The 26,659-nt window shown below is 50.8% G+C and overlaps 2 pseudogenes; both read right to left on the bottom strand.

Annotated features, from left to right (window-relative positions):
• Positions 1 to 6,034, bottom strand: part of LOC138301825 (uncharacterized) — a 37,763-nt pseudogene extending 31,729 nt beyond the window's left edge.
• Positions 6,035 to 6,819: 785 nt separating this feature from the next.
• LOC138301824 (patr class I histocompatibility antigen, B-1 alpha chain-like) overlaps positions 6,820 to 26,659 on the bottom strand; it is a 32,916-nt pseudogene continuing 13,076 nt past the window's right edge.

Genomic DNA, 26,659 nt, shown 5'->3' with positions numbered 1-26,659 from the left:
AAGCTCACAGGGGGTGTAAAGCCCCCCCCACGGTGTGTAACATTTTACCCTTCCCAGGGAAAAGTGTCAACCAGAGTCCCTTTACCCTGTGTAACACCGCTCCCGCGCCCCCATCTATCACCCCAGAGGGGGAGGAGGGGCAGAAATAACAGAGAGACAGCACTGGTTAAATTGTTATATAGTGGACCTCACAGGGACACCACAAAAAAACACCCCCTGCTGCCCCCACTACCCCATCCCTCTCCCAACATGAGTTCCAAGGAGCAGAGTGCTACCCGTGCCTGCAAGTGCTTCAGCACCTAATGAGGTGTTTTAAGAGCTATACAGGTATAATAACCCACCTCTCTGCAGCCTCTCTTCCCCGTGCTTCAGGTATGTCTTCAGATACTCGATGCACCTCCCCTCCAGGTAGTCCTTCCATTGATGAGCGATGATCCTCTCCCAGTTCCATCGGTCCTGTGTGATCCTGGCCACATCCACGTCAGTCTGTCCTTGTCCAAGCTGATGAAGTTGTGTCCGTCGAAGGCTTTTTGATAAACCCCTGATGGAGCTGTCGTCCCGGAGCTCACAGCCGTACATCACCTGGAGCAAGTGGAGACCTGAAGGGGAAGAAAAGAGAACAGTGTTGGGCAGAAGCAACAGCGTGAGGGATGGGGATAGACTGACGGCCTGAGGGGAGCAGAGTATGGACCCGAGGAGAGAGTGAAGGTCTGACACCTCCAGTAAGAGTGAGGGGAGCCAAGAAAGTTCCCGGACGGAGCACTATCCCTGAAGCGTAGAGCCGGACATCACCTGGAACATGTGGAGACCTGAGGGGCAGGAGGGAGCAGAGTGAAGGGCTGAGGAGGGAGCGAGGGTCTGATACCTGGAGGCAGAGAGGGAAGCCAAGAACGTCCCTCGACTGAGCTATCCACCCAGAGTTCACTTACGGACATATAGGGCCTAATTAAGAGTTTAGCTGTTATTTTTCGCACCTGATAAATAATACCTCACACATGTTATTTATCAGGTGGGATAATTAACACTTATTATGGGTTTTTCGGGAATACTGTGCTGATTTTGGTGTTTAATGCAACAAGATCTACACAGTATGGAACATACAGTATGATTTTTATCTGCTAAAATGTAATGGCATTTCAGGTATGAAACACATAAGATGCATTAAATACCTTCAAACTTTTAATTCCGGCCCATATATAAACAGGGGTTTATGCATGGGTCGGAATTAAATGAACTGCTCATATTCAGTTCCGTACTGTGCAATGTGAAAAAATTGAACAGGAGGGGACAGAAGCGTTGGGCTTGAAGGAGCAAAGTGAGGGCCTGAGTAGGGAAAAGATCAGAGTGAGGGTCTGACATGTTGAAGCAGAGAGTGAAAGAACTCCACAAACTCCCACGGAACAATCATGTCGGAGTTCACAGCCAGACATATATTGGAGCATGTGGAGACCTGACGGGGAGGGATGAAGAAGAGTGAGTGTCCGGACAGAGAGTGAAGGGATGAGAGAAACCCCCTCATGATGGGAGAGGAGCACTGGGGACCAGACTAAAGTGAGATCCGATGGGACAGCCGTACAGAGAGTGTGTGTGAAAGTGGGGAGCAGGAAACAGTGAGGCCCTTGAGAAAGGTCAGATGAGAATGGCTGGTCTTCTGTATTTATAACCCCATCACTAACACACCCATGTCTCATGCTGCCCCATGGTTTACTCACACCCCCTACTGTTGATCCGCCATCACTCACCCCCAGCATGGTTTCCCCTTTCCTAGTGTCACTCACTCCATTTCTGGTTGACTACCGCCCCAGCCTGTGTCACTCATGCCTGGTGAGGTCCTCCCATCCACCCCACTTCTAACAGCTGTCACTCACCCCCAGTCTGGTTGCCCCTTCCCTACTGTCACTCACTCCAAATCTGGCTGACTGCTGCCCCAGCATGTGTCACTCATGTTCGGTGTGGTCCTACCCCCACTTCCAACAGGTGTCACTCACCCCCAGTCTCACTGCCTACCGAGGTGTCAGTTACCCCGGTCTGGATAAACCCCCCTTCACTCCTGTGTCACTCACCTTTCCCTCTGGTTTCCCCTTCCCCGGTGTCACTCACCCCGAGTCTGGCTGATCCGCTCCATCACGGTCCTAACATCGTCCTTGAAGATCTGCTCGCTCAATAAGGTCTTTCTGTCTCCCTCTCCCAGTACTGAGGGTCCTCGGCGGTGATCTTCTCCATTCAGGGGGCCTAGGGTACCACCCTGAGGCTCTCACTGGTGTAACTGGAGATGGGGATGTCATCCACATACCCACTATGGAGAACTTAGGGATCCCGGGGAGGGGCCCTGAGAGGGAGGAGTAGAAGTACCGGAGGGAGTGTGAGCCTGTGGGAAGAGGAAGAGAGTGTCAAAGAAGAGAGACCACCCCTCTCCCACAGGTAATACCTTCCCTCTGCTCCCAACATTACTCCCTCCAGTCCACCGTACCATCTACTGTGCATGTCACTCTTCCAAATAAACTGGGCGCACAAAGGGAGGGTCACCGAGAGGGAGGAGAAGTACTGGAGGGAGCGAGAGCTGGGTGGTGCCGGGAATGGGATACAGAGGGTCAGAGAACAGACCTCACTAGGGGGCAGCAACAAATCCATACCTCCTCACTCCCCAACGTAAGGCTTTGTCCTCCCCACTCTCTACAATGTGCATGTTGCTAACCTGAGAGATCTGCAAGTGGAGTTGGGTTAGAGGATAATACTTCAGAAGGAGAAAGGGAGGTAAGCGTGCAAGCCTTGTGAGGGGGGGCAGAGAAAACACCTCACAAGGAGCTGCATTAAAGGTGCCCCCGTGCAGTAATGTCCCCTGCTGCTCCAGCGGCCACTCCTCTCTTTTACCGTTTTTAACACCACTCACAACGGTTTAACCATGCCCCTCCAACACTTAGGGTGAGGCCCTAGATTTATCTGAACATGCCCTTCACTTACAGGGACCCCATGAATTACATGGTCAGCCTTCTCCGCTCCGTGCAAATGCCCCCCTCTACATCTGTTTGAACAGGGGAAAGGTAAGAGTATAGACCCTGCAATGATTAAAGGCAGTGTGTGCCCTGCTGGGCTTTTAACCCAATGCCTGCAGAGGTTAAACCGCTGCATGCACAATGCCAGAAAAAAACACTATACTCCGCGAACCCATAACTGGTGTCAAGGTGTAGCAGTGAAAAGGGGGCAGAGTCACAAGGGGTAGTTCCTGGTAGTCAAGTCTGCAACAAGTACAAATCCGAGACTTAATATGTTCTGGCTTAGAAAAGACGATGCATTTTAAAATATCTCCTGGGGTTCAGTCACCTGCTACAGAGACCTTTGTGCCCAACAACCTTCGGGGAATAATGATATAGGCCGGTGGGGGGTTGCTGGTGGTATGGGAAAAGAGGACTGCGGGGAGGTGTGAAGGGGGGTTGCTGGTGGTAGGGGGGAAGATGACCTGGGGGGGTCATAGAATAGAGAGCACACACCCTCCTACATGTAATACAATACTGCAATCCCCCTCCCCCCAGCAAACCCCCTACTGTCTACAGTGTATGTCACTCCTCTAAGAGAACCGGGGGCCCCAGGAGGAGCCTCGAGAGTGAGCAGTAAAAGCACCAAAAGGAGTGACACACTGGATGGGGCAGAGAGAGGGACAGAGGGTCAGGGACAGGACCGCACACAGGAGCAGCAAAGAACACTCTCCTTGTAATATTTGTGACTCCCAGAGTTAAGGGAGGCATGAGTAGGGTGGGGGACACAGAGAAACACCCCTGTAACAGGATATTATAGGTCCACGTTACAATGGCGACAAGGATTGGGCCACTTTAAAGAACAGGCCTGCGCTGCAATAATCTGCCTCGCCGCATGTCGCATTGTGAACAGACCCTAGGTGGCGGGTCTTGAACAGGGCTGCATGGGGAAAGTAACTCACCCTCTCCCTCTGGTTCTCACTCGGCCACCTGCAGCGGCCACGAGGGGGGTGAGTGGGTAACGAGGAGCACGTGGACTGTGCCAGAATCACCTCAAGGAATAGGAGGCAGTCCACTGCTACCAGAGGGCACTCACACACTACAAAACACACCTCACAACTGCTGCGCACAAGGCCCCTGCGCAGTGAACTATGCTTGCTGCACTTCACTGTACAACAGTAGTGAACGATGCTTGCTGCACATCACTGACAACAGCAATGAACGATGCTTGCTGCACATCAGTGCACAACAGTAGTGAACGATGCTTGCTGCACATCACTGTGCAACAGTAGTGAACAATGCTTGCTGCACATCAGTGTATAACAGTAGTGAACAATGCTTGCTGCACATCAGTGCACAACAGTAGCGAACGATGCTTGCTGCACATCACTGTACAACAGTAGTGAACGATGCTCGCTGCACATCACTGTACAACAGCAGTGAACGATGCTTGCTGCACATCGAAGTACAACAGTAGTGATTGATGCTTGCTGCACATCAGAGTACAACAGTAGTGATCGATGCTTGCCGCACATCACTGTACAACAGCAGTGAACGATGCTTGCTGCACATCAGTGTACAAAAGTAGTGAACGATGCTTGCTGCACATCACTGTACAACAGTAGTGAACGATGCTTGCTGCACATCACTGTGCAACAGTAGTGAACGATGCTTGCTGCACATCAGTGTACAACAGTAGTGATCGATGCTTGCTGCACATCACTGTACAACAGTAGTGAACAACACTTACTGCACATCAATGTACAACAGTACTGAACGATGCTCGCTGCACATCACTGTAGAATAGCAGTGAACAATGCACGCTGCGCATATCACTGTACAACAGTAGTGAACGATGCTTGCTGCACATCACTGTGCATCAGTAGTGAACAATGCTTGCTGCACATCAGTGTACAACAGTAGTGAACGATGCTTGCTGCACATCACTGTAGAGGTGGAGAAGTGTGGCACAATGGTTAGAGCGGCAGACCCTGATGCAGAGATCTGGCCCGGGACCAGGGTTCAATTCCCGTCTAGGCGGGTCTTGGGCTCAATTCCCTTGGGCCAGATAATTCTTGCCTCGGTGCCTAATCTAATTAATGAGTCCCACTCTGTAACTCTGGGCAATAGCTTGCTTAATCTCCACAATGGCCCTGACAGCGCTTGGATGCCTGGCTTCACCCTGGGGGTTGCCCAGGAGTGGGCGCCTCACAGGAAAAAGCCAGGAGGGGCTCCACAGCGGTATGCGTACAGCGCCTTGAGACCCTAACGGTGAGTAGTGCGCTATACAAGTGTGAAGTTTACGTTTACTGTACAAAAGTAGTGAACGATGCTCGCTGCACATCAGTGTACAACAGTAGTGAATGATGCTTGCTACACATCACTGTGCAACAGTAGTGAAAGACGCTTCCTGCACATCACTGTACAACAGCAGTGAACAATGCTTGTTGCACATCACTGTACAACAGTAGTGAATGATGCTCGCTGCACATCACTGTACGACAGTAGTGAACGATGCTCGCTGCACATCAGTGTACAACAGTGAAGAAGGGTTGCAGCTTCAAGTATTGAGGAATCCTATAGAGGCCTAGCACAGGCAGTTACATTACCCTGAGAGAAGAGGGTACCATCCCTCAAAACCTCAATGTCGTCACGGCAGGCATCTTCGAGCAATCGAGCAGTTCATCATGAGGGGCCCCACAGCAACACAAGACCAGCCCAGCACCATCTAATGTGTCAGAGGTCTGCAGTGTCCTGAGTATGGTGAATTACTGTGAGAGATTCATCAAGGACCTCACATCCCTCACACAGCCACTACCAGAACTCACCAAAACCGCTGCACCATGGACCAGGGGACAGAAAGAGGTAGAGACATTCCAGCAGCTGACACCATCCAAGCTTACTCTGATCCACCACAAGAACATGGACACCAGCCCAACCAGGCTACGGACAGCACTGTCACAACAACAGTAATGGGGGGGGATGTGTACTATGCAAGTAAAGCGCTCACCCCAGTGGAGCAGAGATATCCTCAGATTGAAGGAGAAGACATAGTCCTTCATTGGGCTTGCAGAAACTTCCATCTGAATGCCTATGGACACCTCTTTGTGTCTGAAACACCAGAAGCTGGTGATCTCACTGTTTCAAGGGTCGCGTCAAAGTCACTTCCAAGAAAAGACAAGTGGGTTCTCCACCTGGAAGAATATTCGTTCAGTGTCATTTGCAATCCTCGGTCCTTGATCCCAGCATCCCAGAGCAGACTGCCTTCCCAGGTGGCAGTTACCCTGGCCTGGTTGAACCCCCTTTGCCCCTGTGTCACTCACCCCGGGACTGGTTGCCCCTTCCCTCCCCTCCCAGTGTCTCTCACCACAGAAGCAGGAAGTAAGTTTGTGCTCACGGGGCCTCGCTGTATATCAGAGGATTCACGTGGGGCCCTGCTATGCAGTGCAGCCTAGACCAGTGGTGCCCGGTAATGGCAGTAGGGTGGGGCCAGCCCCCCAGTGCTCACCCCTCATCCTATGTAACTCCCCCAGCACCCACCCCCGCATAACAGGAAGGAGCAGAAACCAAGGAAAGAGCAGAGCAGTGCGGACAACGAACCTCACAGGGGGCTGCAAAGCCCCCCCACGGTGTGTAACATTTTATCCTTCCCAGAAAGAAGTCAACCAGAGTCCCTTTACCCTGTGTAACACCGCTCCCGTGTCCCCATCTATCACCCCTGGAGGGGGAGGTGGTGCGGAAATACCCTAGTGATAGCAGGGGTTAAACTGTTATAGAGTGGACCTCACAGGGACACCAAATAAAAACACCCTATGCCCCACCCCTCTCCCACCATGAGTTCCAAGGACCAGAGCGCTTCCCAGGCCCGCAAGTGCTTCGGCACCTAATGAGGTGTTTTAAGAGCTATACAATAATAACCCACCTCTCTGCAGCCTCTCTTCCCCGTGCTTCAGGTATGTCTTCAGATACTCGATGCACCTCCCCTCCAGGTAGTCCGTCCTTCGATGGGGAATGATCCTCTCCTAGTTCCATCGCTGCTGTGTGATCCTGGCCGCATCCATGGACGCCGTCCAGGTCAGTCTGTCCTTGTCCAAGCTGATGAATTTGTGTCCGTCAAAGCCATCCTGATGGAACCCCCTATGGAGCCGTCATCCCAGAGCTCACAGCCGTACATCAGTTGGAGCAAGTGGAGACCTGAAGGGGAAGAAGAAAGAACAGTGTGGGGCCGAAGCAACAGCGTGAGAGATGGGGATAGACTGACGGCCTGAGGGGAGCAGAGTATGGACCCAAGGAGAGAGTGAAGGTCTGACACCTCCAGGAAGGGAGAGGGGAGCCAAGAAAGTTCCCGGACGGAGCACTCTCCCTGAAGCTCAGAGCCGGACATCACCTGGAACATGTGGAGACCTGAGGGGCAGGAGGGAGCAGAGTGAGGGGCTGAGGAGGGAGCGAGGGTCTGATACCTGGAGGTAGAGAGGGAAGCCAAGAACCCCCCTCGACTGAGCTATCCACCCAGAGTTCACGGATGGACATATAGGGCCTAATTGAGAGTTTAGGTGTTATTTCTCGCACCTGATAAATAATACCTCACACGTGTTATTTATCAGGTGGGATAATTAACACTTATTATGAGTTTTGGGGGAATACTGTGCTGATTTTGGTGTTTAATGCAACAAGATCCATAGAGTACAGAACATACAGTATGATTTTTATCTGCTTAAATGTAATGGCATTTGAGGTATATAACACATCCCATAATTATCAGATGCATTAAATACCTTCAAACTCGTAATTCCAGCCCATATGTAAACAGGGTTTACGCCTGGGTCGGAATATAACGAACAGGTCATATTCAGGTCTGTTCTGTGTGATGTGGAAAAACCGATCAGGAGGGGAGAGAAGTGTTGGGCTTGAAGGAACAAAGTGAGGGCCTGAGTAGGGAAAGGATCAGAGCGAGGGTCCGACATGTTGAAGCAGAGAGTGAAGGAACCCAACAAATTCCCACGGAACAATCATGCCGGAGTTCACAGCCAGACATAAATTGGAGCATGTGGAGACCTGACGGGGAGGGATGAAGAAGGGTGAGTGTCCGGACAGAGAGTGAAGGGATCAGAGAAACCCACTCATGACGGGAGAGGAGCACTGGGGACCAGACTAAAGTGAGATCTGATGGAGGGCAGTACAGAGTGTGTATGAAAGTGGGGAGCAGGAAACAGTGAGACCCTTGAGAAAGGTCAGAGGAGAATGGCTGGTCTTCTGTATTTACTAACCCCATCACTAACACACCCATGTCTCACGCTGCCCCATGGTTTACTCACACCCTCTACTGTAGATCCACCATCACTCACCCCCAGTGTGGTTGCCCCTTCCCTTGTGTCACTCACTCCAGATCTGGTTGACTGCTGCCCCAGCCTGTGTCACTGGTGCACAGTGAGGTCTTCCCCCCACTTCCAGCAGGTGTCACTCACCCCCGTCTGACTGCTTTCCCAGGTGTTAGTTACCGTGGCCTTGTAGAACCCCCCTTTGCCCCTGTGTCACTCACGCTCGGACTGGTTGCCCCTTCCCTCCCCCCCAGTGTCTCTCACCACACGTCTGGTGCCCCTCCCCCGGTGTCATTCAACCCCGGTCTGGTTGCCCCTTCCCCACCAGTGCCTCTTACCCCCGGTCTGGTTGCCCCTCCCCTGGTGTCACTCACCCCTCCCTCTGGTTTCCCCTTCCCCGGTGTCACTCACCCGCAGTCTGGTTGATTTGCTCCATCACGGTCCTAACATCGTCCTTGAAGATCTGCTCGTTCAATAAGGTCTTTCTGTCTCCCTCTCCCAGTACTGGGGGTCCTCGGCGGTGATCTGCAACATCCAGGGGGACTGGGGAACCACCCTGCGGCTCTCACTGGTGTAACTGGAGATGGGGACGTCATCCACATACCCACTATGGAGAACTTAGGGACCCCGGGGAGGGGCCCTGAGAGGGAGGAGTAGAAGTACCGGAGGGAGGGTGAGCCTATGGGGAGAGGAAAAGAGTGTCAAAGAAGAGAGACCACCCCTCTCCCAAGGTAATATCTCCTCTCTGCCCCCAACATAACCCTCTCCAGTCCACAGTACCATCTACTGTGCATGTTACTCTTCCAAATAAACTGGACGCACACAAGGAGGGTCACAGAGAGGGAGGAGAAGTACTGGAGGGAGCAAGAGCTGGGTGGTGCCGGGAGGGGGATACCGATGGGCAGAGACCAAGAAACCCCAAGAGGGCACCCTACCTAAACCATGGCACCTTTATCGACCCTGCAGTAATTAAAGGCAGAGTGTGCCCTGCTGCGCATTTAACCCAATGCCTGCAGAGGTTAAACAGCTGTATACACAATGCCAGGAAAAAAAACTTTATTTCAAGAACCCATAACTGGTGTAAGGATGTGGCAGCGAAAAGGGGGCGGAGGCACAAGAGGTCGCTCCCGATAGCCAATGCTGCAACAAGGACGAGTCGGAGTCTCAATATGTTCTGGCTTAGAAAAGAGGCTGCATTTTAAAATATCTTCTGCGGTTCACTAACCTGCTACAGAGATCTTTCAGGGAATAATCGTATAGGCCAGGTGGGGGTTGGCTGGTGGTGTGAGAGAAGACGAATGGGGGGGTGGGATAGGGTTGCTGGTGGTATGAGAGAAGACGAATGGGGGGGGGGTCATAGAATAGAGAGCACACATCCTCCTACATGTAATACCTTCCATTTGCACATTTATACAATACTGCACTCACCCCCCCAACAAACCCCCTACTGTCTGCAGTGCATGTCATTCCTCTAAGAGAACTGGGGGCCCCAGGAGGAGCCTCGAGAGTGAGCAGTAGAAGCACCAGAGGGAGTGAGACCCTGGGGGGGGGGATGGAGAGAGGGACAGGGGGTCAGGGACAGGACCACACACAGGAGCAGCAAAGCACACTCTCCTTGTAATATTTGTGACTCCCAGAGTGAAGGGAGGCATGTGCAGGGTGGGGGGACACAGAGAAACACCCCTGTATCGGGATATTATGGGGGCGTGTTACAATGGCGACAAGGATTGGGCCACTTTAAAGAACAGGCCTGCGCTGCAATACTCTGCCTCGCCGCATGTCGCATTGTGAACAGACCCTAGGTGCCGGGTCTTGAACAGGGCTGCAGGGGGAAAGTAACTCACCCTCTCCCTCTGGTTCTCAACCGGCCACCTGCAGTGGCCACGAGGCGGGTGAGTGGGTAACGAGGAGCGCGTGGACCGTGCCAGAATCACCTCAAGGAATATGAGGCAGTCCACTGCTACCAGAGGGCACTCACACACTACAAAACACGCCTCACAACTGCTGTGCACAAGGCCCCTGCGCAGTGAACGATCCTTGCTGCACATCACTGTACAACAGCAGTGAACGATGCTTGCTGCACATCACTGTACAACTGCAGTGAACAATACTCGCTGCACATCACTGTACAACAGTAGTGAACGATGCTTGCTGCACATCACTGTACAACAGCAGTGAACAATGCTTGTTGCACATCACTGTACAACAGTAGTGAAGGATGCTTGATGCACATCAGAGTACAACAGCAGTGAACGATGCTTGTTGCACATCACTGTACAACAGTAGTGAAGGATGCTTGATGCACATCAGAGTACAACAGCAGTGAACGATGCTTGTTGCACATCACTGTACAACAGTAGTGAACGATGCTCGCTGCACATCACTGTACAACAGTAGTGAACGATGCTTGCTGCACATCAGGGTACAACAGTAGTGAACGATGCTTGCTGCACATCAGTGTACAACACACTGTACAACAGTAGTGAAGTATGCTTGCCGCACATCAGTATACAACAGTAGTGAACGATGCTTGCTGCACATCACTGTACAACAGTAGTGATCGATGCTTCCTGCACATCACTGACAACAGCACTGAACAATGCTTGCTGCACATCACTGTGCATCAGTAGTGAACAATGCTTGCTGCACATCAGTGTACAACAGCAGTGAAAGGTGATTGCTGCACATCACTGTACAACAGTAGTGATCGATGCTTGCTCCACATCAGTGTTCAACAGTAGTGAATGATGCTCGCTGCACATCACTGACAACAGTAGTGAACAATGCTTTCTGGTCCTCACTGGCAACAGTAGTGAACGATTCTCGCTGCACATCACTGGACAACAGTAGTGAATGATGCTCGCTGCACATCAGTTTACAAAGTAGTGAATGATGCTTGCTGCACATCACTGTGCAACAGTAGTGAACGAAGAAGGCTGCACATCTCTGTACAACAGGAGTGAACGATGATAGCTGCACATCACTGTACAACAGCAGTGAATGATGCTTGCTGCATATAACTTTACAACAGTAGTGAACGATGCTTGCTGCACATCACTGTACAACAGCAGTGAACGAAGCTTGCAGCAGATCACTGTACAACAGCAGTGAACGATGCTTGCTGCACACCACTGTACAACACCTACAACAGCAGTGAACGATGCTTGCTGCACATCACTGTATAACTGCAGTGAACGAAGAATGCTGCACATCTCTGTACAACAGGAGTGAACGATGGTATCTGCACATCACTGTACAACAGCAGTGAGTGATGCTTGCTGCATATCACTTTACAACAGTAGTGATTGATACTTGCTCCACATCATTGTACAACAGTAGTACATGATGCTTGTTGCACATCAATGTACAACAGTAGTGATCGATGCATGCTGCACATCAGTGTACAAAAGTAGTGAACGATGCTTGCTGCACATCACTGTACAACAGTAGTGAAGGATGCTTGCGGCACATCAGTGTACAACAGTAGTGAAGGATGCTTGCTGCACATCACTATACAACAGTAGTGAAGGATGCTTGCTGCACATCAGTGTACAACAGTAGTGAACGATGCTTGCTGCACATCAGTGTACAACAGTAGTGAATGATGCTTGCTGCACATCACTATACAACAGTAATGAAGGATGCTTGCTGCACATCAGTGTACAACAGTAGTGAATGATGCTTGCTGCACATCAGTGTACAACAGTAGCACATCACTGTACAACAGTAGTGAACGATGCTTGCTGCACATCTCTGTACAACAGGAGTGAACGATGCTCGCTGCACATCACTGTACAACAGTAGTGAACGACGTTCGCTGCACATCAGTGTAAAAAAGTAGTGAATGATGCTTGCTGCACATCACTGTGCAACAGTAATAAACAATGCGCGCTGCACATCACTGTACAGCAGTAGTGAACGATGCTTGCTGCACATCACTGTGCATCAGTAGTGAACAATGCTTGCTGCACATTAGTGTACAACAGCAGTGAAAGGTGCTTGCTGCACATCACTGTACAACAGTAGTGAACAATGCTTGCTGCACATCAGTGTGCAACAGCAGTGAACGATACTTGCTGCACATCAGTGTGCAACAGCAGTGAACAATACTTGTTGCACATCAGTGTACAACAGTAGTGATCGATGCATGCTGCACATCAGTGTACAAAAGTAGTGAATGATGCTTGCTGCACATCACTGTACAACAGTAGTGATTGATGCTCGCTGCACATCACTGAAAACAGTAGTGAACAATTCTTGCTGGACATCACTGGCAACAGTAGTGAACGATGATCGGTGCACATCACTGTACAACTGTAGTGAACGATGCTCGCTGCACATCAGTGTACAACAGTAGTGAATGATGCTCGCTGCACATCACTGTACAACAGTAGTGAACGATGCTTGCTGCACTTCGCTGTACAACAGTAGTGAACGATGCTTGCTGCAATTTGCTGTACAACAGTAGTGAACGATGCTTGCTGCACTTCGCTGTACAACAGTAGTGAACGATACTTGCTGCACATAACTGTGCATCAGTAGTAAACAATGCTTGCTGCACAGCACTGTGCAATAGTAGTGAAGGATGCTTGCTGCACATCAGTGTACAACAGCAGTGAACGATGCTTGCTGCACAGCACTGTACAACAGTAGTGAAGGATGCTTTCTGGTCCTCACTGGTAACAGTAGTGAACGATGCTCGCTATACATCACTGGACAACAGTAGTGAATGATGCTCGCTGCACATCAGTTTACAAAGTAGTGAATGATGCTTGCTGCACATCACTGTACAACAGCAGTGAACGATGCTTGCTGCACATCACTGTACAACAGCTACAACAGCAGTGAACGATGCTTGCTGCACATCACTGTACAACTGCAGTGAACAAAGCTTGCTGCACATCAGTGGACAACAGTAGCGAACGATGCTTGCTGCACATCACTGTACAACAGTAGTGAAGGATGCTTGCTGCACATCACTGACAACAGCAGTGAACGATGCTTGCTGCACATCACTGTACAACAGTAGTGGACGATGCTTGCTGCACATCAGTGTACAACAGTAGTGAACGATGTGTGCTGCACATCACTGTACAACAGTAGTGAAGGATGCTTGCTGCACATCAGTTTACAACAGTAGTGAACGATGCTTGCTGCACATCAGTGTACAACAGTAGTGAATGATGCTTGCTGCACATCACTGTACAACAGTAGTGAAGTATGCTTGCTGCACATCAGTGTACAACAGTAGTGAACGATGCTTGCTGCACATCAGTGTACAACAGAAGTGAACAATGCTCGCTGCACATCACTGACAACAGTAGTGAACAATTCTTGCTGGACATCACTGGCAACAGTAGTGAACGATGTTCGCTGCACATCACTGTACAACAGTAGTGAACGATGCTTGCTGCACATCAGTGTACAACAGTAGTGAATGATGCTCGCTGCACATCACTGTGCAGCAGTAGTGAACAATGCTTGCCGCACATCAGTGTACAACAGCAGTGAATGGTGCATGCTGCACATCACTGTACAACAGTAGTGAATGATGCTTGCTGCACATCAGTGTGCAACAGCAGTGAACGAAGCTTGCTGCACATCAGTGTACAACAGTGCACAAAAGTAAACGATGCTCGCTGCACATCAGTGTACAACAGCAGTGAACGATGCTTGTACACATCACTGTACAACAGTAGTGAACAATGGTCGCTGCACATCACTATACAACAGCAGTGAATGATGCTTGCTGCACATCAGTGTACAACAGTAGTGATTGATGTTTGCTGCACATCATTGTACAACAGTAGTGATCGATGCTTGCTGCACAATAGTGTACAACAGTTGTGAATGATATTTGCTGCACATCACTGTACAACAGTAGAGATCGATGGTTGCTCCACATCAGTGTACAACAGTAGTGAATGATGCTCGCTGCACATCACTGACAACAGTAGTGAACAATGCTTTCTGGACATCACTGGCAACAGTAGTGAACGATGCTCGCTGCACATCACTGTACAACAGTAGTGAACGATGCTCGCTGCACATCAGTGTACAAAAGTAGTGAATGATGCTTGCTGCGCATCAGTGTACAACGGCAGTAAAAGGTGCTTGCTGCACATCACTGTACAACAGTAGTGAACGATGCTTACTGCACATCAGTGTGCAACAGCAGTGAACAATACTTGCTGCACATCAGTGTACAACAGCAGTGAACGAAGCTTGCTGCACATCACTGTACAACAGCAGTGAACGATGCTTGCTGCACACCACTGTACAACAGCTACAACAGCAGTGAACGATGCTTGCTGCCCATCACTGTATAACTGCAGTGAACGAAGCTTGCTGCACATCACTGTACAACAGCAGTGAACGATGCTTGCTGCACATCAGTGTACAACAGCAGTGAACGAAGCTTGCTGCACATCAGTGTACAACAGTAGTGAACAATGCTTGCTGCACATCACTGTAGAGGTGGAGAAGTGTGGCACAATGGTTAAAGCGGCAGACCCTGATGCAGAGTTCTGGCCCGGGACCAGGGTTCAATTCCCGCCTAGGCGGGTCTTGGGCTCAATTCCCTTGGACCAGATAATTCTCGCCTCAGTGCCTAATCTAATTAATGGGTCCCACTCTGTAACTCTGGGCAATAGCTTGCTTAATCTCCACAATGGCCCTGACAGCGCTTGGATGCCTGGCTTCATCCTGGGGGTTGCCCAGGAGTGGGCGCCTCACAGGAAAAAGCCAGGACGGGTTCCACAGCGGTATGCGTACAGCGCCTTGAGACCCTAACGGGTGAGTAGTGTGCTATACAAGTGCAAAGTTTACGTTTTAGGTTTACTGTACAACAGTAGTAGACGATGCTCTCTGCACATCAGTGTACACCAGTAGTGAACGATGCCTGCTGCACATCACTGTGCAACAGTAGTGAACAATGCTTGCTGCACATCACTGCACAACAGTAGTGAACAATGCTTGCTGCACATCACTGCACAACAGTAGTGAACGATGCTTGCTGCACATCAGTGTACAATAGCAGTGAACGATGCTCGCTGCACATCACTGACAACAGTAGTGAACAATGCTTGCTGCACATCACTGCACAACAGTAGTGAACGATGCTTGCTGCACATCAGTGTACAATAGCAGTGAACGATGCTCGCTGCACATCACTGTACAACAGTAATGATGCACATCCCTGTACAACAGTAGTGAACGATGCTCGCTGCACATCACTGTACAACAGTGAAGAAGGAGGGCAGCTTCAAGTATTGAGGAATCCTATAGAGGCCTAGCACAGACGGTTACATTACCCTGAGAGAAGAGGGTACCATCCCCCAAAACCTCAATGTCGTTACGGCAGGCATCTTCGAGCAATCGAGCAGTCCATCACGAGGGGCCCCACAGCAACACAAGACCAGCCCAGCCCCATCTAATGTGTCAGAGGTCTGCAGTGTCCTGAGTATGGTGAATTACTGTGAGAGATTCATCAAGGACCTCACATCCCTCACACAGCCGCTACAAGAACTCACCAAAACCGCCTCACCATGGACCAGGGGACAGAAAGTGGTAGAGACATTCCAGCAGCTGACACCATCCAAGCTTACTTTGATCCACCAGAAGAACATGGAACTGTCTGTAGACACCAGCCCAACCACGGTATGGACAGCACTGTCACAACAACAGTAATGGGGGGCCCCTTTGCCCTCTGCAAGCAAAGCGCTCACCCCAATGGAGCAGAGATATCCTCAGATTGAAAGAGAAGCAATAGTCCTTCATTGGGCTTGCAGAAACTTCCATCTGAATGCCTATGGACACCTCTTTCTGTCTGAAACACCAGAAGCTGGTGACCGCACTGTTTCAAGGGTCTGTTTCAAAGTCACTTCCAAGTAAAGAAAATGGGTTCCCCACATGCAAGAATATTTGTTCTGTGTCATATGCAATCCTGGGTCCTTGGTCCCAGCATCCGAGAGCAGCAACCCAATGTGCAGAGCACAAGACACAGAAGAATACATCTGGTACATAATGGAGAAGTCCAGGTCTCAGCCCATAAGACCTGATGCCATTGTGACAGCCAACGATAGGACGACTGCCTCAAGGTAGCAAAAGCAGCGATCAAGGTTGGTACTTGAAACCTGCTAGAATCACATTGGGGGCAGAGAATGCAAGAAGCCCACAAAGTGCTAGGGGCCCCGCACAATGTGCACCACGAACTAGCCGCAACCCTGGAAGGGTGCTTACAGAGAGGCCACTGCAGGGTAATACTACACAGGTTAGAGACACGAGCAGTACAACTAGCCCACGTCAGACATCAAGGCATGCTAAAAACCAAGAATCGCCTTCGGAACAAGGTGTGGTTTCCCCCTGTGGACGAGACGGTGGAGACCCCTGTCTGAAGCTGCATCCTGTGCCAGGCTGTGGGGCGACAGACCCCCTCCTCCAATCACAGAACATGGAACGCGACAACCGTGGATCAGTGTCGGCATGGACTTCAGAAGCTTTCCTAATTGCTGGTTGTCATCATCAACAACTACTCAAAATATTGAACTAGTAACTACCATGGTGGCTAAGAAGGTGCTCCCCAAACTATAAAAAGTTATGGCTGCCCATGAGCGTTTGAAAGAACTGAGAACAGCCAGGAAATGCAGACTACCTGACATCCTACAGCATACAACACTCACGGATAACTTCCAAGCCATCGCAAGCCAATGGGGAGGTGGAGCACTTTGAGAGAACATTCAACAGAGTGATTTGCAGAGCAACAACTCATAGAGTGGGCTCTCTACTTGTTTCTGAGTAAGGACGGGCTCCCCACACTAAGACCAGGGTAGCCCCAGTCATGTGTGTCATGTGTGCAGGGACCGAGTGACACAAGACACTATGGGGGTCATTCTGACCCCGGTGGGCGGCGGGAGCCGCCCGCCTGGAGGGAACCGCCAGAATACCGCTGCGCGGTCAAAAGACCGCCGCGGGTATTCTGGGTTTCCCACTGGGCTGGCGGGCGACCGCCAAAAGGCCGCCCGCCAGCCCAGTGGGAAACAGCCCTCCATGAGGATGCCGGCTCCGAATGGAGCCGGCGGAGTGGAGGATGTGCGACGGGTGCAGTTGCACCCGTCACGAATTTCAGTGTCTGCTCAGCAGACACTGAAATTCTTTGTGGGGCCGCCATGGAGGATTCTGCAGGGCAGCGGAAAACCGGCAGGAGACCGCCGGTTTTCCTGTTCTGACCGCGGCTGAACCGCCGCGGTCAGAATACCCTGCGGAGCACCGCCAGCATGTTGGCGGTGCTCCCTCCAACCCTGGCCCCGGCGGTCCTTGACCGCCGGGGTCAGAATCACCCCCTATACCATATCACCTGACCATCAATGATCAGCAGACCTTACGCCGCCGCCGTCAGGCTGAAGAAGACAGCAGAGTCTGTGGAAGGGCAAAAATACATCGATGTGGGGGACGAGCTGTTACTGAAAGTCCAGTGCACTGGGAGCAAGTTCTGGTTGCCCTATGAGCCTGAGCCAGGGCCAGAGACGCAGCAGAAGAGATTTAATCACAGCGAAGTGATGCAACCGTAACAAGAATCATATTGTTCTGCATATTATACATGGGTCGAGTCGAACCACAGGCCGGCAGAGAAGACTTGCTGCCAACCCTGGCTGAAGGGCCAGAGGAAGATGGACCACCAGCACATGCCTCCCCACCCCACCGTACTGAACACGTTCCCTTCCAACCGAACACTGCCCCCCAGCACCGCCACACAGGAGACATGCACAGACAATAGAAAACACAGAGATGGGACCAGACTACAGCACCATGTCCACCTATCAGATGAAGGAGTTATGTATGGCCAGAGGGTGGAGGATTCCCAGTAGTGGGGACAGAAAGGTCCTTGTAATTTTATTGGGCACCAATTTGAAATGCTGGGTGAAAGGGATGAGGGAGGGAAACATGGTAGTTGGAGGAGAGCGCTGGTCAATCAGGCCCTAGGATCCCCTTAGGACAGGTCTATCCCAGACACACACCAAGTGTATCCCCAAGTGTATCCCCTAATGCATCTTCCAGGGAGTCACAAATGCACACACACCACCTTTAGTTTCTAGAATAATTCAGGTCTGTATACCACCTCTGATTTCTAGGGTACCACCGTTGCCAATCAGGAGTAAATCTCTTGTGTGGGTTGAGTTTACGAGAGACCCTGAACTTGTAGTTGGCACTTTAGAAAGTTAAGACCGAGGAAGATGAGAAGGACAGAGAGTTCAAGAGGGAGAAGAGTTGAGACAGAAGGAATGGGCCCGGGAAGAGGAATTGGAAGAGGTGGAGGGGGAAACAAAGAGAGTGGGAGGAGAAGCAGAAGGGAAATGAAAGAGCTGAAGAAAGGATGTATTTTAAGCAAGATAAACTTAGGGCGGCAGCAACAATAACTTCATCTGAGATAGGTACCTCTGCATCCAGTTCAGGCCAGGTTGTGGCCAAGGTTCCAAAAGGTCTTCTGCATGTAAATGTTGAAGGACTGGATATCTGGGAATGGTTTGTGAATTTTGAAGACGCTTGTAATGCGCAGGCCCTAAATGAGGAGTCTAAGACAGCTGCCTTAATGGGTGCATGCCAGTAGAAGGGACAGCAGTCACTGGGGGACACCTGTGGAAGACCATGTGGCCTCTGAGCGAACGAAGGAAGCTATTAGGTTGTTTGCAGTGAAGTCAACTCAGCACCTTCAGAGAATCAGGGACCGCACAAGAGTGTGTGGTGCTCAGTTTGAGTCTTAAATTCAAGGTGGATTACGTGATTGGAATTAATGTGTAAGAGGGAAGTCGGTCAAGGACTTTCAGACCTTAAACCAGTTGATGGCACAGAGTGACCAGGGAGGAGTGCTCTACCACACTTAGGCAATACCTGTCCCATCTGATAGAAAGTGCCTTTTTCAATCAGATGGTGCGATGCTCACAATTCAACTACTGAAAACATTATATAACATCTGTAGTGCGAAGTCATACTCAGATGGTACAATGTTCCCAGATTGGGGATAACACGCACTGAACAGACAGGACGCAGCAGGTTTTTACTGGAATTCAATCAGTGCTGTTCCCTGTTACTAATATCACTGCGTCATATATCACACTGGACTGGGAACGCATCGAGTTTCACAGGTTAAAGGAGAGGGTTGAATGAGATTATTGGTAACTTATTAATAACTTATATATTCTACCGAACAGTCAGTCGGGCTGAGGAAGGGGAGCTCTGCAAAGACTTCTTCCTGCACCTGAGACTGGTAGTCTCCCTGCAGGTGAGGGGAAATCACCCAGGGGAACCACCTGCCCTGGAGCCTGGAGCACCAGAGCCTGCTGCTTGCTAACACCAGTGTGCCCTGTGAGGAAGAGGAGAGCCCTGTCGAGTAGACTCCTTGTGAAGTGCTTGGATGATGGCGGCTGACCAAAAGACCCTAAATGTATCATTTGTATTTGTTTTTTAAGAAATCTTAACGCTGGTGTGCACCTAATTTTAAGAAACCGTAAACATCCCCTTATAACTGTTTTCTGCTCACTACAGGACACAGCTTTCTAAACAGCAAAACACGCAAGAATGTCCAACATTTATTGTTCTGCATTTTACAGGTGAAAATACAGATGGTGGCAATGAGCATCCTAAACGGTTTACATCTTTACACACTGTCCTCTCCTATGTGCTACACTGATTATCAGATGCAACTGATCCACACTCACAGCGCTCGCACTGTGTTGCACTGATTCCTACACATCCCTCTTCTGGTTTACACTGATTCCCACACATCCTTCTCCTGTGTTACACTAATCCCGAACGCCCCTCTTCTGTGTTACACTAATCCACACTCACAGACCTCTCACTGCATTACACTGATTCCCACACATCCCTCTTCCGTGTTACACTAATCCACACTCACAGCCCTCTCTCTGCGTTACGCTGGTTCCCTCACATCCCCCTTCTGTGTTACACTAATCCACACTCACAGCCCTCTCACTGCGTTACGCTGGCTCCCTCACATCCCCCTTCTGTGTTATACTAATCCACACTCACAGCCCTCTCACTGCGTTACGCTGGTTCCCTCACATCCCCCTTCTGTGTTATACTAATCCACACTCACAGCCCTCTCACTGCGTTACCCTGGATCCCTCACATCCCCCTTCTGTGTTATACTAATCCACACTCACAGGCCTCTATCTGCGTTATGCTGGTTCCCTCACATCCCCCTTCTGTGTTACACTAATCCACACTCACAGCCCTCTCACTGCGTTACGCTGGTTCCCTCACATCCCCCTTCTGTGTTATACTAATCCACACTCACAGCCCTCTCACTGTGTTACCCTGGATCCCTCACATCCCCCTTCTGTGTTATACTAATCCACACTCACAGCCCTCTCACTGCGTTACGCTGGCTCCCTCACATCCCTCTTCCGTGTTACACTAATCCACACTCACAGCCCTCTCTCTGCGTTACGCTGGTTCCCTCACATCCCCCTTCTGTGTTATACTAATCCACACTCACAGCCCTCTCACTGCGTTACGCTGGCTCCCTCACATCCCCCTTCTGTGTTATACTAATGCACACTCACAGCCCTCTCACTGCGTTACGCTGGTTCCCTCACATCCCCCTTCTGTGTTATACTAATCCACACTCACAGCCCTCTCATTGCGTTACCCTGGATCCCTCACATCCCCCTTCTGTGTTATACTAATCCACACTCACAGGCCTCTATCTGCGTTATGCTGGTTCCCTCACATCCCCCTTCTGTGTTACACTAATCCACACTCACAGCCCTCTCACTGCGTTACGCTGGTTCCCTCACATCCCCCTTCTGTGTTATACTAATCCACACTCACAGGCCTCTCACTGCGTTACGCTGGTTCCCTCACATCCCCCTTCTGTGTTACACTAATCCACACTCACAGGCCTCTCACTGTGTTACGCTGGTTCCCTCACATCCCCCTTCTGTGTTACACTAATCCACACTCACAGCCCTCTCACTGCGTTACGCTGGCTCCCTCACATCCCCCTTCTGTGTTATACTAATCCACACTCACAGCCCTCTCACTGCGTTACGCTGGCTCCCTCACATCCCCCTTCTGTGTTATACTAATCCACACTCACAGCCCTCTCACTGCGTTACGCTGGTTCTCTCACATCCCCCTTCTGTGTTACACTTATCCACACTGACAAACCTCTCATTGCGTTACGCTGGTTCCCTCACATTCCCCTTCTGTGTTATACTAATCCACACTCACAGCCCTCTCATTGTGTTACGCTGGTTCTCTCACATCCCCCTTCTGTGTTCTACTAATCCACACTCACAGCCCACTCACTGCGTTACGCTGGTTCCCTCACATCCCCCTTCTGTGTTATACTAATCCACACTCACAGCCCTCTCACTGTGTTACCCTGGATCCCTCACATCCCCCATCTGTGTTATACTAATCCACACTCACAGGCCTCTCACTGCGTTACGCTGGTTCCCTCACATCCCTCTTCTGTGTTACACTAATCCACACTCACAGGCCTCTGACTGCATTACGCTGGTTCTCTCACATCCCCGTTCTGTGTTACACTAATCCACACTCACAAACCTCTTATTGCGTTATGCTGGTTCCCTCACATCCCCCTTCTGTGTTACACTAATCCACACTCACAGCCCCCTCTCTGCGTTACGCTGGCTCCCTCACATCCCCCTTCTGTGTTATACTAATCCACACTCACAGCCCTCTCACTGCGTTACCCTGGATCCCTCACATCCCCCTTCTGTGTTATACTAATCCACACTCACAGGCCTCTATCTGCGTTATGCTGGTTCCCTCACATCCCCCTTCTGTGTTACACTAATCCACACTCACAGCCCTCTCACTGCGTTACGCTGGTTCCCTCACATCCCCCTTCTGTGTTATACTAATCCACACTCACAGCCCTCTCACTGTGTTACCCTGGATCCCTCACATCTCCCTTCTGTGTTATACTAATCCACACTCACAGCCCTCTCACTGCGTTACGCTGGCTCCCTCACATCCCTCTTCCGTGTTACACTAATCCACACTCACAGGCCTCTCACTGCGTTACGCTGGTTCCCTCACATCCCCCTTCTGTGTTACACTAATCCACACTCACAGGCCTCTATCTGCGTTATGCTGGTTCCCTCACATCCCCCTTCTGTGTTACACTAATCCACACTCACAGCCCTCTCACTGCGTTACGCTGGTTCCCTCACATCCCCCTTCTGTGTTATACTAATCCACACTCACAGCCCTCTCACTGTGTTACCCTGGATCCCTCACATCCCCCTTCTGTGTTATACTAATCCACACTCACAGCCCTCTCACTGCGTTACGCTGGCTCCCTCACATCCCTCTTCCGTGTTACACTAATCCACACTCACAGGCCTCTCACTGCGTTACGCTGGTTCCCTCACATCCCCCTTCTGTGTTACACTAATCCACACTCACAGCCCTCTCACTGCGTTACGCTGGTTCCCTCACATCCCCCTTCTGTGTTATACTAATCCACACTCACAGGCCTCTCACTGCGTTACGCTGGTTCCCTCACATCCCCCTTCTGTGTTACACTAATCCACACTCACAGGCCTCTCACTGTGTTACGCTGGTTCCCTCACATCCCCCTTCTGTGTTACACTAATCCACACTCACAGCCCTCTCACTGCGTTACGCTGGCTCCCTCACATCCCCCTTCTGTGTTATACTAATCCACACTCACAGCCCTCTCACTGCGTTACGCTGGCTCCCTCACATCCCCCTTCTGTGTTATACTAATCCACACTCACAGCCCTCTCACTGCGTTACGCTGGTTCTCTCACATCCCCCTTCTGTGTTACACTTATCCACACTGACAAACCTCTCATTGCGTTACGCTGGTTCCCTCACATTCCCCTTCTGTGTTATACTAATCCACACTCACAGCCCTCTCATTGTGTTACGCTGGTTCTCTCACATCCCCCTTCTGTGTTCTACTAATCCACACTCACAGCCCACTCACTGCGTTACGCTGGTTCCCTCACATCCCCCTTCTGTGTTATACTAATCCACACTCACAGCCATCTCACTGTGTTACCCTGGATCCCTCACATCCCCCATCTGTGTTATACTAATCCACACTCACAGGCCTCTCACTGCGTTACGCTGGTTCCCTCACATCCCTCTTCTGTGTTACACTAATCCACACTCACAGGCCTCTGACTGCATTACGCTGGTTCTCTCACATCCCCGTTCTGTGTTACACTAATCCACACTCACAAACCTCTTATTGCGTTATGCTGGTTCCCTCACATCCCCCTTCTGTGTTACACTAATCCACACTCACAGCCCCCTCTCTGCGTTACGCTGGCTCCCTCACATCCCCCTTCTGTGTTATACTAATCCACACTCACAGCCCTCTCACTGCGTTACCCTGGATCCCTCACATCCCCCTTCTGTGTTATACTAATCCACACTCACAGGCCTCTATCTGCGTTATGCTGGTTCCCTCACATCCCCCTTCTGTGTTACACTAATCCACACTCACAGCCCTCTCACTGCGTTACGCTGGTTCCCTCACATCCCCCTTCTGTGTTATACTAATCCACACTCACAGCCCTCTCACTGTGTTACCCTGGATCCCTCACATCTCCCTTCTGTGTTATACTAATCCACACTCACAGCCCTCTCACTGCGTTACGCTGGCTCCCTCACATCCCTCTTCCGTGTTACACTAATCCACACTCACAGGCCTCTCACTGCGTTACGCTGGTTCCCTCACATCCCCCTTCTGTGTTACACTAATCCACACTCACAGGCCTCTATCTGCGTTATGCTGGTTCCCTCACATCCCCCTTCTGTGTTACACTAATCCACACTCACAGCCCTCTCACTGCGTTACGCTGGTTCCCTCACATCCCCCTTCTGTGTTATACTAATCCACACTCACAGCCCTCTCACTGTGTTACCCTGGATCCCTCACATCCCCCTTCTGTGTTATACTAATCCACACTCACAGCCCTCTCACTGCGTTACGCTGGCTCCCTCACATCCCTCTTCCGTGTTACACTAATCCACACTCACAGGCCTCTCACTGCGTTACGCTGGTTCCCTCACATCCCCCTTCTGTTTTACACTAATCCACACTCACAGGCCTCTCACTGTGTTACGCTGGTTCCCTCACATCCCCCTTCTGTGTTACACTAATCCACACTCACAGCCCTCTCACTGCGTTACGCTGGCTCCCTCACATCCCCCTTCTGTGTTATACTAATCCACACTCACAGCCCTCTCACTGCGTTACGCTGGCTCCCTCACATCCCCCTTCTGTGTTATACTAATCCACACTCACAGCCCTCTCACTGCGTTACGCTGGTTCTCTCACATCCCCCTTCTGTGTTACACTTATCCACACTGACAAACCTCTCATTGCGTTACGCTGGTTCCCTCACATTCCCCTTCTGTGTTATACTAATCCACACTCACAGCCCTCTCATTGTGTTACGCTGGTTCTCTCACATCCCCCTTCTGTGTTCTACTAATCCACACTCACAGCCCACTCACTGCGTTACGCTGGTTCCCTCACATCCCCCTTCTGTGTTACACTAATCCACACTCACAGGCCTCTGACTGCATTACGCTGGTTCTCTCACATCCCCGTTCTGTGTTACACTAATCCACACTCACACACCTCTTATTGCGTTATGCTGGTTCCCTCACATCCCCCTTCTGTGTTACACTAATCCACACTCACAGCCCTCTCATTGTGTTACGCTGGTTCTCTCACATCCCCCATCTGTGTTATACTAATCCACACTCACAGGCCTCTCACTGCGTTACGCTGGTTCCCTCACATCCCTCTTCTGTGTTACACTAATCCACACTCACAGGCCTCTGACTGCATTACGCTGGTTCTCTCACATCCCCGTTCTGTGTTACACTAATCCACACTCACACACCTCTTATTGCGTTATGCTGGTTCCCTCACATCCCCCTTCTGTGTTACACTAATCCACACTCACAGCCCCCTCTCTGCGTTACGCTGGCTCCCTCACATCCCCCTTCTGTGTTATACTAATCCACACTCACAACCCTCTCACTGCGTTACGCTGGATCCCTCACATCCCCCTTCTCTGTTATACTAATCCACACTCACAGCCCTCTCACTGCGTTGCCCTGGATCCCTCACATCCCCCTTCTGTGTTATACTAATCCACACTCACAGGCCTCTCACTGCGTTACGCTGGTTCCCTCACATCCCCCTTCTGTGTTACACTAATCCACACTCACAACCCTCTCACTGCGTTACGCTGGTTCCCTCACATCCCCCTTCTGTGTTATACTAATCCACACTCACAGCCCTCTCACTGCGTTATGCTGGTTCCCTCACATCCCCCTTCTGTGTTATACTAATCCACACTCACAGCCCTCTCACTGCGTTACGCTGGTTCCCTCACATCCCCCTTCTGTGTTATACTAATCCACACTCACAGCCCTCTCACTGCGTTACACTGGTTCCCTCACATCCCCCTTCTGTGTTATACTAATCCACACTCACAGCCCTCTCACTGCGTTACGCTGGTTCCCTCACATCCCCCTTCTGTGTTATACTAATCCACACTCACAGCTCTCTCACTGCGTTACGCTGGTTCCCTCACATCCCTCTTCTGTGTTATACTAATCCACACTCACAGCCCTCTCACTGCGTTACGCTGGTTCCCTCACATCCCCCTTCTCTGTTATACTAATCCACACTCACAGCCCTCTATCTGCGTTACGCTGGTTCTCTCACATCCCCCTTCTGTGTTCTACTAATCCACACTCACAGCCCTCTCACTGTGTTACCCTGGATCCCTCACATCCCCCTTCTGTGTTACACTAATCCACACTCACAGCCCTCTCACTGCGTTACGCTGGCTCCCTCACATCCCTCTTCCGTGTTACACTAATCCACACTCACAGCCCTCTCTCTGCGTTACGCTGGTTCCCTCACATCCCCCTTCTGTGTTATACTAATCCACACTCACAGCCCTCTCACTGCGTTACGCTGGCTCCCTCACATCCCCCTTCTGTGTTATACTAATCCACACTCACAGCCCTCTCACTGCGTTACGCTGGTTCCCTCACATCCCCCTTCTGTGTTATACTAATCCACACTCACAGCCCTCTCACTGCGTTACCCTGGATCCCTCACATCCCCCTTCTGTGTTATACTAATCCACACTCACAGGCCTCTATCTGCGTTATGCTGGTTCCCTCACATCCCCCTTCTGTGTTACACTAATCCACACTCACAGCCCTCTCACTGCGTTACGCTGGTTCCCTCACATCCCCCTTCTGTGTTATACTAATCCACACTCACAGGCCTCTCACTGCGTTACGCTGTTT

Source organism: Pleurodeles waltl, chromosome 6 (assembly GCF_031143425.1).
Source record: "Pleurodeles waltl isolate 20211129_DDA chromosome 6, aPleWal1.hap1.20221129, whole genome shotgun sequence".
NCBI classification, from domain to species: Eukaryota; Metazoa; Chordata; class Amphibia; order Caudata; family Salamandridae; genus Pleurodeles; species Pleurodeles waltl.
This window is presented reverse-complemented; position numbering and strand designations above follow the sequence as displayed.